The sequence below is a fragment of the Dermacentor andersoni genome, chromosome 1 (genome assembly GCF_023375885.2).
Source record: "Dermacentor andersoni chromosome 1, qqDerAnde1_hic_scaffold, whole genome shotgun sequence".
Classification (NCBI taxonomy): Eukaryota; Metazoa; Arthropoda; class Arachnida; order Ixodida; family Ixodidae; genus Dermacentor; species Dermacentor andersoni.
This window is the reverse complement of record NC_092814.1, coordinates 179,344,587-179,363,566: the sequence shown is the minus strand read 5'-3', so window position 1 is coordinate 179,363,566 and position 18,980 is coordinate 179,344,587. Positions and strand designations below refer to the sequence as shown.

General features: G+C 49.3%; 1 protein-coding gene across 1 annotated transcript in view; it reads right to left on the bottom strand.

The window, feature by feature from the left end:
- LOC126547416 (LIM domain only protein 3-like) overlaps positions 1 to 11,915 on the bottom strand; it is a 231,016-nt gene extending 219,101 nt beyond the window's left edge. Inside the window, exon 1 of the mRNA XM_055062823.2 lies at positions 11,738 to 11,915. The gene's annotated coding sequence lies outside the window, so the exon portion shown is untranslated. The remainder of the gene's footprint in view (positions 1 to 11,737) is intronic.
- Between the last annotated feature and the right edge of the window lie 7,065 nt (positions 11,916 to 18,980).

The following is an 18,980-nucleotide window of genomic DNA, read 5'->3' as shown; positions in this document are numbered from 1 at the left end:
CGCACCCACAAATGCCAGGGAACGAAGAGTAAAAGAAGCCTTTTGCCCCGGCGTACCATCACCCACCGTTTTCCCTCCTCTGCGAAGGGGTACTTTGCGCGCGTCCGCGTTGCCAAAAATCTCCCTCCCATGCTCACCTCTTAGAAACGCGGCTCGAAACTGAATAGTTAGGAGAGAAGGCAGAAAACGTCCCCAAAGCTGAAAATGGGGATTCCGAGAAGAGGGGGAACGGAGCCGAGAATAGAAGTAGGGTTGGGGGAATGGAAGGGGAGAGACGGCGAAGGGGAGCGAGCTCCAAGAGAGGTAGCGCACGCTTAGTTGATGAGGCCCGCTTTCTTACAATCTCTGCCGAACTCTTCAACGCGCTAAAAGCAAGATTCGCCTTTTGCGTATCTTAAAGGGGTTGGGACACCAAATTTTGAGGCTATAAAAAGCATGTTGTAGGCTGCTTCCGTATGCAAGGACACCCAGAACGAGGTATTGGACGCTGCAAACATTTCAAAATAATTCTAATTCAGCTCCAAAAATTCATTAAAGACTCCTTCTCGTAGTCGAGACCCATCGCTAGCGCGGCAGTTACTACGTCACAGAGGAGGAACGAAAATATTGACGTCATAGCACACTAGCACAAAAACGTGACGTATGATGAGTAGCGATGAAATGCCGATTACGGAGCCTGCTGAGCCGAGCGACCGAGCATAGCCTCCACTATGACCGAGCTACAGGCATATAGAAATCCTTTCTTAATGCAAATAAGGGGTAAGGCGTGCAGACACGGACACAAGAGAAGTGGACAACACGAACGCCGCACGGCGGCCCGCGAACGGCAAACTGCATGCGGCGAGTTGCCGTGCGGACGGGCCTTGAGTGTAACGCTAGCCGGCCGACTTCGAAAGGGACCAGGATATGCGGCGTTCGTGTTGTCCGCTTCTCTCCTCCCATAGTCGCTTAGTTCGGCAGCTCGGAGCGGTCTCTCGTTCGCTTGGCCTTTCTCATTGTGAGGGCCCGTCCACGTTACCGGCACGGAAACTCGCCGCACGCCGTTTGCCGTTCGCGTGCCCCCGTGCGACGGCGGTTTTGCTCGCGAACGGCGATATTTCCTTGCCGTAGAGAGGACGGGCCCGGGACCCATTTGTGCGGCAGCCGTACGGCAAAGCGGCCAATCAGCGACCGAGGAGTAGTCATCCTGGCACCGACGGCAGCCTCTGATCGTTCGGCGCCGCCGATATCGTCGCTAGGCCTTTTCCGGCTCACTTCAAAGCTAAAGCTTACGGCGCTTCGGAATGAATCACCGACTCTCACAAGCCGCAATATTTTCTTACCGTTGTTGTCGCACTTCGCAATAATTATAATAATCGCGACATGCACTTCGAATCGCCAGTTGTTGACCTCTGCTGGCAGAGCACGCGTATGCGCGAGCAGACGACGCAGCATAGTTTTACATCACTATTTTTTTAGGCCCACGTGACCAAGCCATGTTGCGTTTCCTCCTCTGTGACGTCATAGCATCCTCCGGAGCCCAGAAACCGAAACCGAAATCGCTCGGTATAATAATGCTATTATTAAATTATTTATCGGATATATATGAATCCCGCTGTGTGTATCGTGCTCCCTGAAGCATGACGCAACGTTTGAATCAACAAATGCATGAACGAAAATTTTGATGTCTCCACCCCTTTAAAACAGCCTATATATATATATATATATATATATATATATATATATATATATATATATATATATATATATATATATATATATATAGTGTGTGTGTGTGTGTGACCACGGGGAGCACACACACACACAATAAAGATGCAGCTGAAACTGAAAAGTGGTCAGCAGTAATATCCGACCACGCGAGAGAGATGCAAATGAGAGAAAGGCGGGGAAGTGACATTATCCAACCACAAGCCATCTTTAATATCCGACCAAACAAATGGTTTGAGTATGCATTCATCAATTACTCGCGGAATTACTTGCTCGCAAGCGACTACTTCCGCGTGGCTCCTGAGGTCCAAAACAGAGTTTTAGCTTGTCGGTATGACGTATTACCTTTCACGGAATGCTGGGTCACCAGAGACGTAAACAGCCATAACGACGCTGGTAGCGAAACCTTGTGACGCTTTCTCCAACCACAATGAAGGAGAAGAGGGCAAATTAAGGGGAGGGGGGGGGGGGTTGTTAATCATACACATATAAAAAAATGTTCGTGTGTTACGCGGGTGTACTCGTCGAAGGAAAATTAGAAAAATAAATAACTGCATGTCAATGATTACGTCGCTGCTGACACTTTGCACCAGCGGCTAAGAATAATGTGACTCATCCCTACAGTAACAGCTCTCTGTCCTATATGGTTACAAGACGTCGCCACGAACGCGGCTCTGATGACCACGTCTTTGTAATAAACCAGTATCCGTAAAGAGTAATACATTTACGGAGAGGCTACAACTTTCTAATGCCATCTTGACGCTGGCGACGGTGCGCGCTGCAGGCAATGGCGCAACGGAGGCGCAAATCCACCGCTGAACGGGAAAGAAAGCAAGGATAGCGCTGCGCAAGGCAGCGCTTCGTCTGCGTTGCGGTTCTATTGTGACAGCTGCTACGGAGCGCGAAAGTGGGCCAGCCAATGATACCGCATGTTGTGGCTCGATCGGCGTGACGTGAAGCACATGGAGTCCTGTATATGAAGCTTCTGAGGAGCACCTCATTGACTAGCGAACGTTCCGTGCCGCCACGCAGCATACGTACTACCTTGCCATCTGGCCAGACCTCTCGCACAGAACGCGCGCGCGCTACTTGTTCAAGACGGCAGCAGAGGTAGACTGCCGTAGAATCCGTACCGTCACACCACTGCGTTAGGAGCTTTGCAATATATAGTAACTGCGTCTCGATCGCTCCCGAATATCGTCACAGCAGTGACCCGCACACCAGTGCTAAAACAGCATCCGCACGCCAAGGTATACATTCAAGTATGTCGACGTGTGCGAACCAGTCCTGGTCTGGCTACCAGGGTTCGAAAAAGATACTTTGCAATTGTATCATGCCATAGATACAGGATACTCTGGTCATATATATTTGAGATACAGATAAAAAGGCACTAAGATACTAGCAGATTAATTACATCCGATACGATACTTGCCATTTGCATCTTAACATACTTCGATAAATTAGTTTTTTTTAGTATAGCTCCACGGTAGGATATGTTGCAAGTTTGCAGGTATTTCCTTGCAATCTGCTTATCTCATGCCACCAGACCACTTTCCTTTCGAACATTTCAATGGTCTAACAAAGCGCCCCATTAGAGACAGAGAAAACAAGGACAGGACAGGAAAGTCATCCATACGAGCGTCCAATTTGCTACCCTGCACGGGCGTAAGGCAAATGAACAGAAAGAGAGGGAGCGAAAGAGAGAATGAACACTGGGCGCACACAGCAGGACACGTAGCTGTACTACAAACGGTCATTGAGGCCTGTGTTCCTGAAAAACAGCAGCAGCTCATAAATAGCGGCATCGGCTGGCCAGGGTCCAAGAATTTTTTTTTCAGAAAGTGTTCGAAAATAGGCTATGGGGTTGGCAGGACTTGCATCAGGTCAATGCAAGCATGCAATAAACGATTCTTTTTTATGCCGGCTTTGTAATATGTATGATTCATTCCTATTGCGATCCAATCATCAAGCGGCCCGGGTTCTGATTTTTGCTACGTGTCTATTTGCCTAGATCGGCATCTGCATATTACGCACTGAATGGGTTGCACGTGTTCCATAAACAACGTTTAGTAACACATAGCGCTATATGCTTTTCGATTCTAAGCGTCAGTTAATGGCAGTACATGTCGCTTAGGGTATAGACGTATTTAAAAACGCTTGGTAATCAATAACTTGGTAATCAAGGTTCGTGTCACTAGGTTGCATGAATGGGAACATGGTCGTCGCTCGCCTACGTTCCTTTCCACTGCTGTACCGTACGGCCGGGATCTCACGAGCGAGGCCGCTCAAACGAGCTCGTGGTCCTTTTAATGAACAGGCCGACGCCAGCGCCAACAGCGGCGCGCCGCGGTCATTCGCGGCAGTTTGCGCTTGGGACCTTAGGAGGAATCGCGCACCGAATACAAAAAAGCGCTACAATTATAATTACAATTGCGCACCGAATACAAAAGAGCTACGGGCGCTACGGATTAATTTCACTTATCCTGCGGGGTTCCTTAATGTGCACCCAAAGCAATGAACACGAGCGTGTCTGCATCGTGCTCCTATTGGTATCAGTCACCCCCCTACCGGTATTTGAACCCGCGGCCTCGTGCTCAGCAGCTACATCGGCAAGCGCCCGCTAAGTGCACATGTTTTCAGCACTGACGGGGTTCATTTCGGCAACTGCATAAATGCGGACAAAAGTTTTTGATCATGAGTTTAATCAGCAAGCATACGTAAATCAATTAACTATCGTCGCGTTTTTAGCCACGTCTGCTGCGGCTCCGCAGAAAAGGGCGTATTTCAGAAATAAGGGATGAGTGACAGCTACAGCAGAGACGGCACCTTTTCATTTGCCATAAAGGAGCCTGGAGCTCTGCAAGTCAAGCTGTCTAGCAGAGAGAGAGAGAGAGAGACAGTGCGTGACAAAACAATAGCCCACTTTAATCCCACCGTCGCGACCAGTGAAGTTGGAGCCCGCGATGAGTAGGGCCGATCAACACGCGGCGAGAGGGGATCGGCTACGCAGACGGCGCACCTGTTGCTACAACCGACAACCACGATGCCAGCAGCAACAGCAGCAGCAGCCGCAAAGCAGCAGGCGGCGCGGCGGCGGCGACATCGTGGCGCGAGGGAAAAGGAAAAAAAATTGAAAAACTAAAAAGAAAGGCAACGCAATCCTCCGCTGGGCGTCGCAGGCGTCGCCGCCGCGCGGCAGAGGCCGCACAATTGAACGCAGAACAAGTGCGACGCGCACGCGGGCGACATCGAGCGCGCGGCCGCGCTAACGCCATGTCAGCCGGCTTGTGCGCGTTCACGCCAGCAGTGTGACAGAGCGGTGCAGGGCGAAGTGCGCACATACAGTTCCCGTCGGCGAGGGTATACGGGGATAGCGTGGTCACTCACGCCGGCCACAGAGGGCAGGAGAAGGCGAACGAGTGCGAGAATACGAGCGGCACAATTAAGGCGGCGAGATTGAAGTTGATAAATAATAGAGCAATCGTACAATTGTACAAGCTGGTCACCGTAGAAACATCGACAAACAAATATATCACACCCACGTTGTTACACTGGGGTCGCAAGAAAGCTACCAAGAAGGCCGGATAGTTTTTGAGAAGGAGAACCGACGCGGCGAAGGAGATGGTTTGAGGTATTGTCAGACCTCATAGAGGCTGCTGGGACCATTTGCTTCTGCCAAGTCGGACTCAGAAACGAAAAGTACGTGCCTCCGCTGGAATATTCATCAAACTGTTCCGCTACCACGGAAAACTAAACAGCCGGCAAGGGTTAATAAAAACAACGTAACATGATGTGAAATGGATCGAATGATGACGAAAAATACGACGAGACGTTTCGCTTTTTAGAGCGGACGAGCTGTATTGGAGATACCCTATAGAGGAACTTCAGTTTCATCTGATATTAGCGCTCACACAAGAGCTTCACAACGCGTGTTAACGTCATCACTGTATCCGTACTACAGTATACGACGTGTAGAGATTCCTCCTGCACTGATATTGCTTCTCAGAAGTGTTTCCGATTTAATATTCATCGCGCAAGGAATACTGCTGAACAAATAAGGAAATCCACAGTTTCACTGCCGTCCATGTTCTATTACTTGTAATGTCACGCTCAAGTCATCCCAGAAGTATGTACAAAGGGACGCGTCCAACCGTCTCGCCACATATACGCGGAGCTGCAAAACAACAATAACGACTTTAAAAAAAGTAGCTCTCGTTGCCTAGCAGTTCGAACATGTGGCCGCATCCAATATGTGCATTTGTGAAACATTACCTGCACACGTGCCTCCATTGTCAACGACGCAAACCACCACATATGAAACCAGCTGGGCTACTACAACCAGTCCTGGTGCCCACGACCTCATTTGCCCAAATCGGGATGGACCTTCTCGGACCGTTCCCGACTTCCCATACTGGCAATAAGTGCGTAATAGTTGCCACCGATTACCTGACACGCTATGCAGAAACCAAGGCCCGTCCAGCGGCACCGCAGTCGAAGCAGCGCGATTCTTTATTGAAAACGTGGTTGTCGGGCACGGTGCGCCAATGGTGAAAATAAGGGACAGAGGGACTGCCTTTACGGCTACACCCCTAAATTAGCTTAGCTTCAGCGGCACGGCTCACCGAAAGACCACAGCCTATCACCCGTAAACGGACGGCCTAACAGAACGATTGAACACGACCATCGCGGACATGATGAGTCCTATGGGCTCCTGGACAGAAGACCTATGGGCCCTGGGTGCCAGACGACCTAGCTACGCCACTGGGCATTGGAGAAGTGGAGTAGACCGTTCGGGCATCCCGCGACCTCACATAGAAGTTGAATTCTCTGCTACTTGTAATTTGTGGGAGTTTTGCGAGCCAGCAAAACCAGCGCAGCACTGCGCGATAACGAAACTAGTGAAACGCCAAAGCGTGGGCGGCGCGGCGTCGAGCGAAAACGAAACCTTTCGACCGCCCGCACCGTCGTCAAGGGCAATTTCAACGAGTTCTTTTTTTCGATAAATGAAACAGAATTGGACAAGTAGCATTTTATTTCGTCTTATAATACAATACAAGAATGTGTTTTTTTTTTCTACGAGTGGTTGAGTACTAATGAGAAAATTTAACTAAGGAGTGCTTTCGTCATCGGGCAAGTACTTGAATGTCTCGGGGGAGTCTCTAATCAAGTCCTGCATTTACCTCAATTTCTCGATTATTAAGGCTCTGTTCGCGATAATACTGACGCCTTAGAGGTTCTCGAGCACTAATCTATCACTTTAGCTTGACTTCATATTGCCTTTAGTGTCTCTTTAACCACCCCCCTTGCCCCTGTGCTTGGTAGCAAACCGGACGCGCGTCTGGTTGACCTCCCTGCCCTTTCCCTTTTCTCGTTTCTTTCTTTCTTTCCCTCACAGAACATGACACGCCTTTGGACGTTAAAATCGAAAATTAAATCTTTAATTATGGTGTCGGCAAAAGCTACGAGTCTGCTGCGCGGCGGATAAAAGCAGACTGTTCGAAGAAGCCACCTGAATGTTTTGATCACGATACTACAATCGCTTACTGGAAGAAACATGGCTTGAAAAGGCAGACGTAGAAAACACTGACAAAGAGGAACGAAACTTAAGTGACTAGTGAGACACTGCGTAGTGGAGCTGGCACAATATAACCTGTGAACCAAACAAGACGAGCAGCTGTCCCGTTTATTTCTGTTCCATTTCGTTATGTTTTTCACGCTACCTCCTCCACACTGTTCTGCTTACAATATATATCTGCAGTCAATTCCAGTGACAACAAACTGTTTCAAGTGACACCTCCCGTGCTTCAACAGCAAGCTTGCGGCCGTTATAGTATGTGCTCTATATGGGCCAGCTTTTGATGACTATATCGCGTTCATACACGTACATAGCAAACACTAAGGAATGCAGTCTGTAATTAGCTGTGTATTATTCTTGACCCAACTGCAATTCAGTCCAAATTTGAGCGTATAATTGTAAGTGCCGCTTCCCGTTAGCTTATGGATGCGCGCTCGTTACCTTTGTCAACCCAGTGCTTAACCATGACCTCTCAAGGTTTGGCTCCAAAGACGGAGAAATGAAAGAAAGGAAAGAAGGCAGATGAAAACAAAATAGTAAAAAACATGGAGTTTTACGTTCTAAAGCCATAATCTTGTAATGAAAAATCTCGTAGTAGAGGGTTCCAGAGAAATTTTGACATGTTGTGGTTTTCCTTTTATTGCCTCTATTGATAAGTGAAATTATTTGCCTACCCGCTGTAAACGCATGACATATGCAAAAGACGGGAAAGGGCGCTACAGCAAACGTCACTGCTTTGCGAAAGGCGAACCGGCCCTGACACGAGAGTGACTGAATATTGCATAAAACCTTGGATTTCCTCTGCAGCGGTAGGGTACCACAACCTGCAATGTCAGTGGACATGTTCCCTCCTCTGACCGTTAGTTTGGGCAATGTCGCCCCAGCATACAACTGCATGCAGGCGCAACAGCTATAGCACAGGTGTGGTGCCATTGTGATATCTCAGGTAAAAAATGGTTAGGACTAATAAAAGCTGCCAGTGGAAACGAGCACCTTTCTTTTGTGAACAGTGAAGCGATACTAATATGCATGAAGGCCATTAATGCATGAAGGACCATACGGGATTAGGTGAAGGGTTCGTCACTAAGTGAGCGAAAGCAGCCAGGACGCGCTTCTTCTGGCACAAACGTCATCGGAAATGCGCCTGATGCACGACCTTCACAGCCCCTCCATATAAGTGTGCCAAAACAATAGCGGTACACACCATACGTGCCTTTTTGTTCGTATGTGTTCGCAGGGGGCATGAAGGCGGCGCCACAGTCGCATTTTCTTACCTTCTTCAGGAGACGTTTCTTCGGACAGACGCTGTTTTTTTTCCTTTTTTTTTTTGTTTACAGAGTGGGCCGTTCCTGGCTGAATTCGACCTTCGAAACTGACGTACTCGAGTGCGCAGGTTGTATGGCGGGAAACGTGACGGCACAGAGGGTTGCATGCATAAATTTGCAGTTAGGTGTGCATTGACAATGTTTTGTAGTGCCCACAGGGTTCACCGGTATATGCCCTGGCGCGCGCTCCTTCCCCAAGGCAGTTCCGCCCTAAAGAAAACCCGAGTGTTGGAGCTCAAGACGCCTGTGCCAATTGGGGCAACCGGTGGGTAACCAGCGGCGGCGTGGTGTTGAATTCACGTGCTCCAGCAGCCGAGACAGACACTCAACCACGATGCCATGCACTGCTGCTCTTGGCGCTACAAACTCTTCATCGTTGGCGCACTATTTTCGCAGCTCGCCAAGGTGCAGATGGCCGCAACAAGCGCAGCTACGAAGCTGCACATGCAGCAATGATACAGCCGCGTAATGCTGTAGTGTTAGGTCTAAAGCGTTGTTTCAGGCACCACTTAATGACCTCCACAAATGACGTATGGAAACTTGCCCTTGGGCCAATTGGGCAAAAGAAACACCAGATCTTACAAAAAAAAAAAAAAAACGACATCGGCCATGGTCCTTCTAATCCATAAAAAACCAGGTAAGTCACCGGCAAATTTTATACAGGGCCTAATGCGAAGAAGTATTGGGGCAAAATGACGTACGCCGCAAATGGCTCGTGGCGGGAACCTGCAATTAAAGTTTGCGAGCGCATACTGGCGCATATGGTCTCAGTGTTCAAGTTATTCAAATGGCAAGTACGTATTCCTTCTTTTATGACTCTACAGAGATGGGATGAGTAAATGAACACATATACATAGCCATCACGTGACTAGGTGACGTGTGTCCAACAAACCTGTCCACTGCAATAGGTCCACAGAAATGCATGGCTAGCATTTGCTCCGTTTGCACGTAAAACGCTTTTACACCTATACCCCCAAATAAGCGCCCACGCCGCTTTCGTTATTCGTTTTAGCAACTTTACTGCAATGGAACGACCCAGCTTTACCGCAGCTTTTCGATTTCTCCCCATCGCCGGGTAAGAATCAGCGGCCCAATTCACAAAGCTTTTGGTTCGTAAGAGCTCTTCGCCATTGCCTTCGGTAATGATATGTAAAACACGTCGATTGGCTGATATCTTAAGAAAAACGCAGAATTAACAAAGCGCTTCGCACGCTAAAGCTGTTAATAAGAACAAGTGCCGGTCAATCATTATGGCGAACATATCGTTAGTGAAGGCGCTCAGCCAATGACCAAATGTTCTTACATTTAAAAAAAAATGCTTTGTAAATTCGGCGCCGAGGCGCCGTATTCAACAAAACGTTCTTCTGACAGAACTGCTCGTAAGAGTAGCGGCTACACAATCGTGTTGTACTAGCGAAGGCGGCCGGTCAACGATAAACAACTTACGAATGAAAAGTTCCGTGAATTCGGCCGAAGTAACAAAACTTTCCTCGTGCAAGGATAAGCAGTTTAAAGTTTTGTTGCTTGTTGTTGACGTTGGTCGTGGTGGTGCCGGGATCGAAACAAACCCGTCTGCTAGCAGAAAAGCGGGAGTGCCTGCTTCAACTCCGGCGCATAGGCCGCGGCGGTAACCGCGCGCCACGGAGGGCGAGCAGGCGAAGGGAGACGGGGAGGTTGGCGACGCTGGCGCGGCTGGGCAAGGCAAAGAACGATTAAACCGGAAATGGACGTTAATTAGGGGGCGGGGGAGGCTCGCTGGATGCATGGAGCGCGGGCTCGCCGGGTGCGTCCGATTCCAGCGACGGAGGGGTCGCCCGAGGAGGCCCTCGCTGCCGGCTGGGTCGTTTCTCTAGCTCTCTTTGTGCAGGCTCTCGGCGGCTGGCCCCTATTTCGCGCCCCCCCCTCCTCTTTCTTTTCCATGACCCTTCTTTTGTTTTGCTGCCTCCCTCGCCGTAGCCACTCCCGCCGGCGCGCGCGCGGCCGACTGGGCCGCCCGCCTGCCGCCGCGAGGGCGAGAGAAAGAGACCTCGAATCGACGAAACCAGTTTTTCAAAGAGCAGCACCAACGCAAACAAAACGGCGCACGGACGTGTACCGCGTGTACAAATTCGAAGAAAAAAAAAAAAGAAGAAGCTGTCGCCGACCGCCGGCAAAGGAAGCGAAGAGAAAAAGAACTTATCGAAACAAGGAAAACGAACGCGTGGAACGACAGGACACAAGCGCGTAAGGAACGCGCACAAGTGTACACAGAACGCGTGCGCGCCATGCGCGGCGGCGGCGCCTGCCAGACCGCGGCAAGAGCACGAAGTTGGCTCGCGTAGACCAGGATATGCTGCAATGGCTCGACCGGCGATCAGTATAGTGTTGCACAAGTACTATTTTTCTAAGCTAAGTGCCCTCTTCCAGCCAAGTAGAGTGCGATATACATTGCGTAGATGTCACATGTGGTAAAGCAAGCTTGCTTACGCGCGCCAGCGACGAGGCGTCGACGAATATGAGCCGCGTACGATCAAACGAATGGTCGGGAGACAAACATCTGCCGGGCGGACGTCTACGCGTTCCCTCAAGAACAGTAAAAAATCGCATGACGCTACGCGCGTTATCCTCGCACATGCACGGAAGATTTCGAAGGAAAAATGCGACTGCCTCAAGACCACGCAACTCCACGGATGACGCTCCAACTGGTCTTACGAAATTCGCGGGGTAGCGGCGGCAGCCGAAGCAAACGGGCGCCGGGTTCGGACGCGGCGACCGCGATACCTAGGCTAGCGGCAGCGGCGGCAGCCTACCTGCCGCCGAGCGCCCTTCGCGATGGAGAGAATGCGCTGCTCCGCCGCGAAAAGTAAAGGCGAGTGGCCGCTACAATCAATAAGCACAACAAACACGCCTCGGCTAACGATCAAGTCAATAGCTGTAGCCGGCCGACGCAGACAAGCACAATCAATACGCGAACACGAAAAGAAAGGCGCAGCAGCAGCCCGCACCGAAGTGCGTTTTCGAGAGCGGCGGCGTCCGTTCGTAGGTGCACGACGCGACGACGGCGCTCGTTGTGCATCTTCAGACGGGACCCGCAAGGAAACCGTACAGGCTTTATCAGACTCTGTGCGCCGAAAGAATGGGTTGTACTTACTGTTGTGGGTTCCGCGTCGGCGTCCAATGATCGTAATCCTAAGCGGCTACCACGGACGACAATGGAATGGGCTCTCGATGCTGGGCGACAACGCCGCGAGCTAGCATAAGCGAAGCGACCACACGCACTGTGAGCCCGGTCGTTGCATCGCGGTCCAACGCGTCGCCTCACGGCTCCACCGGAAGTCCTTCGCCCGAACAGGAGAGGAGGAAACAGGCATGACGTCGAGGAAGCGCGCGCACGACGCTCTACGGCGTTTGCGAGAGGCTCGCTGATCGCGAAAATGCATCTCTCGCGCACGAAGCCGCAACGCAGCGTGCGCGCACTCGCAGCGTTTTTGCCGCTTTCGAATTTCCAGCGCCACTTCCATTCTTTGACTGGGAAGAAATGGTCATTTCGTGTTTATGGCATGTCAAATGACAACTTGGCTGTTATAGTTTGTCATACGTCTTAGCAATTTCTAAACAACAAGCTGTGCCATACTGTGCTTGCCAATTCTATGGCCCTAATGTACGGCGGTTTTTATAATTTCAATTAAAAAAAACTTCATGCACATAGACAAGGATTCTCAGTCAAAGGTCCGAATGTTATCTATACATATGGCAGGCGCGTAGGCAGGATTTTTTTTCGGGGTGCGCTAAGGTTGCATTTCGGGGAGAGTGTGGGGGGGGGGGGGCAGGAGGGGTCCATTATTCTCTGTTAAATTTTCCGTGCTTGGTGCATATTACAACTGTTACCTTGAGCAAGCCCTAGGTTTGTCTGAAGGGGTGCACCATCCTGTATTTGTCTGGGGCGGGCGTTCGAAGGGTATGCGCCTTTGTTCATTGGCGACGTGCAGGACGTAAAAGGGAGCAGAGCGCCGGCCGGAAAAGTTTAGGAGGGGGGGGGGGGGGGTCCTTAGGCCCCGTAGCAACCTCTACCCCTGGTTACGCCACTGCATGCGAGATACTGGGAGTTTAGTTCCGACGTAGTTGCATTCCCAGTTTAGTTGGGATGACGGAACGTAAAACAGCGCGAAATGGACCGAAGAAAGAACATATATAGGACTGATTTTAGGCAAAAGACTGATCGTCATGGAGTTTAGCGTCTAAAAAGCAATAATTTTCTTTCGCGATACACTGATAGAATGATGGTCGTCTCAGTTATTGGCTTCCTGAGGCAGAATTTCTCATATATTAATATGACTTTTTTTTCTCCCTTATACTTCTCCACTCTCACACTCTTCACTCTTAGAAAAATTTACACCCTTTGGGGCGTATCTTGTCCCACAACGATAATCGTCATCTGTCCTGCCCGCGTTTCCTTTCTTTAACGTTGCGAGCCCGCTACTTCCAAGTCACGAACGGCACGCACGTTATCAGCATAAGATAGCTTTCTCGACAGGAAAAGCGAGCGCTGCGTTCTCAAGAAAGGAAACGCAAGCAAGACAGATGACGATTATCGTTGTGTAGTAAATATACACCCCAAAGGGTGCAACTGTTTTTCACTCTACACTCTTAGGCAAAGTTACACCCTTTGGCTTGCCCCTTCTGCCACACAACGATAATCGTTATCTGCCTTGATGCGTTTCCTTTCTTTAACGCTGCGAGCCCGGAACTTTCCAGTAACGAACGGCACGCGCGTTATCAGCAGGGGCACTCCAAAGGGTGTAAACTGTTCTATGCTGATAACGCGCGTGCCGTTCGTTACTGGAAAGTTCCGGGCTCTCAGCGTTAAAGAAAGGAAACGCATCAAGGCAGATAACGATTATTGTTGTGTGGCAGAAGGGGCAAGCCAAAGGGTGTAACTTTGCCTAAGAGTGTAAGAAGAGTTTACAACCTTTGGAGTACCCCTTCTGCCACACAACGATAATCGTCATCTGCCTTGATGCGTTTCCTTTCTTTAACACTGCGAGCCCGGTACTTTCCAGTAACGAACGGCATGCGCGTTATCAGCATGATAGCATTCCCGATAGGAAAGTAGCGGGCGCGGCGTTTTCAAGAAAGGAAACGCATCAAGGCAGATGACGATTATCGTTGTGTGCCAGAAGGGGCACGCCAAAGGGTGTAAACTGTTCTTAGAGTGTTAGAGCAACGGTAAAACTTCGGCATACGATGGCACCGAGATACCGTGAACCCGCTTACGCCTGCACCCACGTTTATCGGGCTCTTACTAGCTACAGTGGCAGCTGTCATGGATTGCTATTCATTCCAGCTACACCTAACCCTACCATCCATACAGACGGAATCGCCTCAGATTTGCTCAAACCCACAACGTCACTGTCTGCGTGCTTGAACTTATGACAGTCCCGAGTTCGATGCATCGTGAACAAATAGCCCAGAAGGGTTCTGACATCGGATTAATTTTTATTTACATCGTCGGTTACGACAGTCGGTTGACTGACGTCAATTGGGGGATTTACGTCATATGGGTAGGGGCAGCTGAATATTCCGCCGAGCAGTGTGCTGCGATCTGCAGCAATGCACATTGTTAAAACCTTGTAATAAATTACACGCTTTACGCGGAGCACTTAGATGCGTCAATCAATGATCAGAAGGACCTACTCTAACGAGTCAGTACGTTTGTACGAAATCGTACTGCGTCGTTAAAGTAGGTCCTTCTGATCATTAATTGACACATTTAAGTGCTCCGCGTAAAGCGTGTGATTTATTATCAGGTTTTAAAATTGAACATCGCTACCCATCGCAGCACACCGCTCGGCTGAATATCAGCCGCCCCTAGCCATTTGACGTCATTTACCCTAATGACGCTTGTAGGGCGAGCTATGCGATTGGCTGCCCAGGGCATCATCGATAATTTTTCCAACTTTATGGTGAACAAATGTTGTACGTAGTAGTTGGAACGTTAGTTCATTTGGTTCTATGAAAAGAAGGTAATAGAAAGAAAATGCACAAGAACAATTACTCACTACATTTAAGCACTTCCGGCACACAGCAAGTGTCGTCTGCTTGTGTTACAACGTTCTCCGTGTTGACGAGAACTCCGCGGTCAGTGTCGGTCTCAGTCTTTTCGCGAGCACCATGATTGGCCTTTATTGTGCTGTAGGCTGCAAACGTAGCGACTGGCAATACGTCAAGCTGCGACATCGTGTCCCTCTGCAAGGCAGCAGACGAGCGGAGTGGTTGCAGCGCATCGGACTGTCGCTGTCCGATCGGCACCAGGATTTCTGGCCGTCACTTTACACCGGAGGATTACTGCCAGAATAGCCTTTCGCGAGTCCTGTATTTGGGTAAACGCAAGCACAAGAGGACTGCGCTTGGTCGTTTGACCGTACCGTTTCACGGGATGGGGCAGAAGCGCCAACGTGGATGGTCTAAAGTCATTATAATGCTCTGCACGGTGCAGCCACCTGGCACAGAGCTCAACCAAACACAGTAGCAGTAACAAAGTGTATTCTTTGCTGCCGGTGTAAATTCCTTGCAGGACCGTAATCGTTAAAACGGTATTTTTGTAAACGTTTCAAATGTTTTACACTTGGTTAGAGCTATATCAACTCTTTGTTTGGCTGGTTAAGCTGTGCGCCACCAGGTGGCTGGACCGTGCCGACCAATCAGGCCGCTCACGTACGTCTACGTTAAAGTTCCTTCATCAGCTGGAGTTTATGCTTCCAGCCATCCGTCGAAACGCCCCGATCGCCTGTGGTTAGCGGAATACCAGACATGTTCGGCGCTGCGACAGAATGCTCGCAACGGACGTTGCTTCGATAGCTCTCGCTTGAAGTCTACTGCCAAGCAGCAGTTGGAGAGGTTGGAGAGGCTTCGCGCGCTCGCTCCTGGAGAACCGTCTGCGTCATGACGACACGACGTGCCATCATGACGCAGAGCCAGTAAAGGTGGAGCTTAGCCCCGATCACTCGGCGAACGAGTTGAGGAGAAAAGGCATAGGTAATGAGGAGGGTAACTTGTAATCATTCGTAACTCTCTTAATGTGAGACGCTTCACACAAATTGTGGTGCGAATGATTAACTTTATCTGCACCCTACGCCTCTATAAAATTTGTCCGAACCGTTTCAGGGGCCCTTTAAGTCTGTGCGGCATTGATTGCTTTTAAAACATTGGTGAGAATTGGTTTGCGGCATTTTAAGGATTTAGATTCTGTGGGTATTGGTTTTTGTTAGAAGGCACGTCCACTGAAAGCTTCGGTATTTGCATTAGAAAAAACCATGTAATACATAGCAAGAGAGCCGGGAAAGCGTGCAGTGTGTGAGGGCGGGGGTTCCCTCATGGCAGACGAGGGCACGGATGAGAATGGAGAGGGAATCGAGTCAATCGGCAGACACTGTGATGTCGATGCTAGGCTAAAGAAAATAGACCCTTTCAAGAATGAGCTTGTCAACCAGGTCGAAGAGCTCAAAAATTAGCTAAATAAGGAGCGTGATGCACGGAAGGTGGTGGAAAAACGACTTCAACCAACGGAGGAAGAGCTGAACAGGGCCGCCATTGGGAACGAGAATGGTCGTGACAATGGAACGCGGTCTCCCGACGTGACAGGAGAGGGAGTGTCAACAAAGTACGTGGAATGCGTGCAACGTGGGGAGGGGGCAGCTGGAAAGAGCGGCACCTATCTTGAGGGCGCCACACAAAAAAGTAGGAGCGCAGGGATCAATGCCCCTTGTCAAGTCCGAATTACGCGGAAAAGGACAAATGGAAGCAGGGAGAGGCCTGGACAGTAGGAAAGAGTGAAATGGTGATTATCGCCGGCGACTCAAATGTGGCTAGGTGCTCAGAAGCAATTGTGAAGGTGGTGAAAGGCGATAAAAGAGTGGCGGTACGGACATTTCCAGAGCGGACACTGGGTTCTGTCATGGAGCGGGCAAAAGCAAAGCTCGCGGAAAATGCCCACATGCGCAACCTTCTCATAGTAGCAGGTGGGCTAAATGGCGTAATAAACAGGAAAGGGAGAGGACTAGCCAAGCGCTCGACGAAGGGGGTAGACGACTTGCGCGAGCTGCCCCTCAGGTGGAGATCATGGTGTGCACGTTTCCGGATGTGCCTGTATGTGACAGTCACGTACAAAGAACCGTAGTGATTGCTTATGAGCCGACTTGGAAAATGAGCAGAGAGAAAGCTTTCGAGGTTGTCGAAGTAAACAAGGAAGTGAGAAAGTGTGGTGGTTTTTAACGAGACGGGATCCACTTCAATTACAGGCTTGGATGAGTAGTAGACTGGCGACTTGCTGGTCGCGCTGTTGCTTTCTTAGGGGGCCCATGGTAGCTCAGGAGGCAAAAGTACGTAGTAATGAAGAAGGTCCCCTAGGGGAACCTCAGAATAGCATCGCCGTAAATAACAGAAAAAGGAGGAAAACAAGAAAGAGAGCTCGCCATGCAATAGGCTACATAAACATGCAGGGCGGCAGAAGAACGGAAAAGCGGGCAGAGATTGAGGAGCAGTTAAATAGAGAACAAATAGGGGTGTATGCGGTTACAGAAACGCACCTTAGAGACTCGCAAGAGCCGCCAGTGATTGAGAATTCCGTTTGGGAAAGGTGCAACAGAACTAAGTGGGAAAGAAAGGGAGGTGGAGTCGGAATGCTTATCGATCAGGGAGCCAAATGGAAAAGAGTAAATTCAAAATGTCAAGAGCATCTTTGGTTATCAGGTACAACGAGTGGAAAGAAAACTTGACTGGGCATAACGTATTTGTGCACCGGAAATAATTGCACCGAGAAGAATCAAGAGTTAGGGGAATACCTAAGAGTTGATATTAAGGGTTTCGGGAATGATGCCGAAATTATCCTATTACGTGACATGAATGCCCACATACAAGATCTAGATGGCTATACCGACACAACGGGAAGTCAATGCTAGATCTTTGCGAGCAACATAACCTCGTTATCGTGAATACAGGGCATAAGTGTGAAGGGCAGACCCCGTGGGTAGTGGGAAACCCGCAATCGACCATTGATTACTGTCTGATGACAGAAGGAATCCATGTTAAGTTGAGAGAAATGTTCATTGACGAGGAAGGGTATAGCAGCATAAGGACTGACCATAAACGCATCACTTTGACAGTGGGATATGTGGTTGGGAAAGAGAGAAGTGCAAAATGGCCAGTCCAAATTTGAACGCTGAACAAATAACAAAAAGTAAAGTAAAAAGCCAAGGAAAGAGCGGGAATATAGTGAGATTCTAAGTGTAATAACGACAGAAATACGGAGAGAGAAACAACATGTTCGTTGAAAAGGAAAACGAAACCGAAAAGCTGGTAGAAGAGAAAGATACGAGAACAGGTCGCCGAACGACAGAAAGCATCCCGAGAGCACAGGCAGGGCAAAAAAAGCGCAGTTGCCCCAGGATGAAGTAGCCAGTAAATGGGAAATAACTAATCATATTAGGAAGGCCCCCTAAACTTGAGGAAAGACACTCCCCCACTAGAACAGGAATTGGCCTCCCTGGTGCGGTATTTGGCCACTACTTCCCTGATGATTCCTACAATTAACCCATGGCCCTCAGTCCCCAGCAGCTGCGGAGCACCAAACCAAGGCGGCGGTTAGACCTGTAACGCAGCAGAGGGTGCTGAGAATCTTTGGGTCCGGACAGGCCGCCAATGGAAACTAACCCTGTAAACAATTAACACCAAAACTCTTCCGAGTGATGCTAATTTTGCAGGACTCTTTGAGGAACTATCAGCTATTCTTTGGAATTTCATTGGCATTAAGTGAGGTTAGAAGAACTGGTGAGGCTTATACAGTGCTGCCTAACGGCTACGTCCTCTGCTATACAGCATTCCCAGATAGGAAGTTATACGGGGTAGGATTCCTAATACATAAGGATATAGCGGGCAACATTGACGATTTCTACCGCATTAATGAGAGGGTAGCAGTAGTCGTAATAAAATTTAATAAGAGGTATAGATGAAAGGTGGTACAAGTCTACGCTCCAACATAGAGTCATGATGATGATGAAGCAGATCAGTTTTATGACGACGTGGAATTAGCCATGAGAAAAGTGCAAACTCAGTATACTGTAGTAATGGGCGACTTCAATGCGAAAGTGAGGGAGGAAAAAGCACACTGGTGAACAAGCAATTGGCAACTAAGGCGTCGGCTCTAGAAACACTACAAGAGAGACGTCGGTAGAATTATCAGAAAGGAATAAGCTACGAAGAATGAACACCTTCTTCCGAAAGCGTAGCAACAAAAAGTGGACCTGGAAAAGCCCTAATGGTCAAACCAGAGATGAAATCAATTTCATACTTTCTGCCGATCCCAAAATAGTGCAGGATGTAGAAGTGTTAGGTAGGGT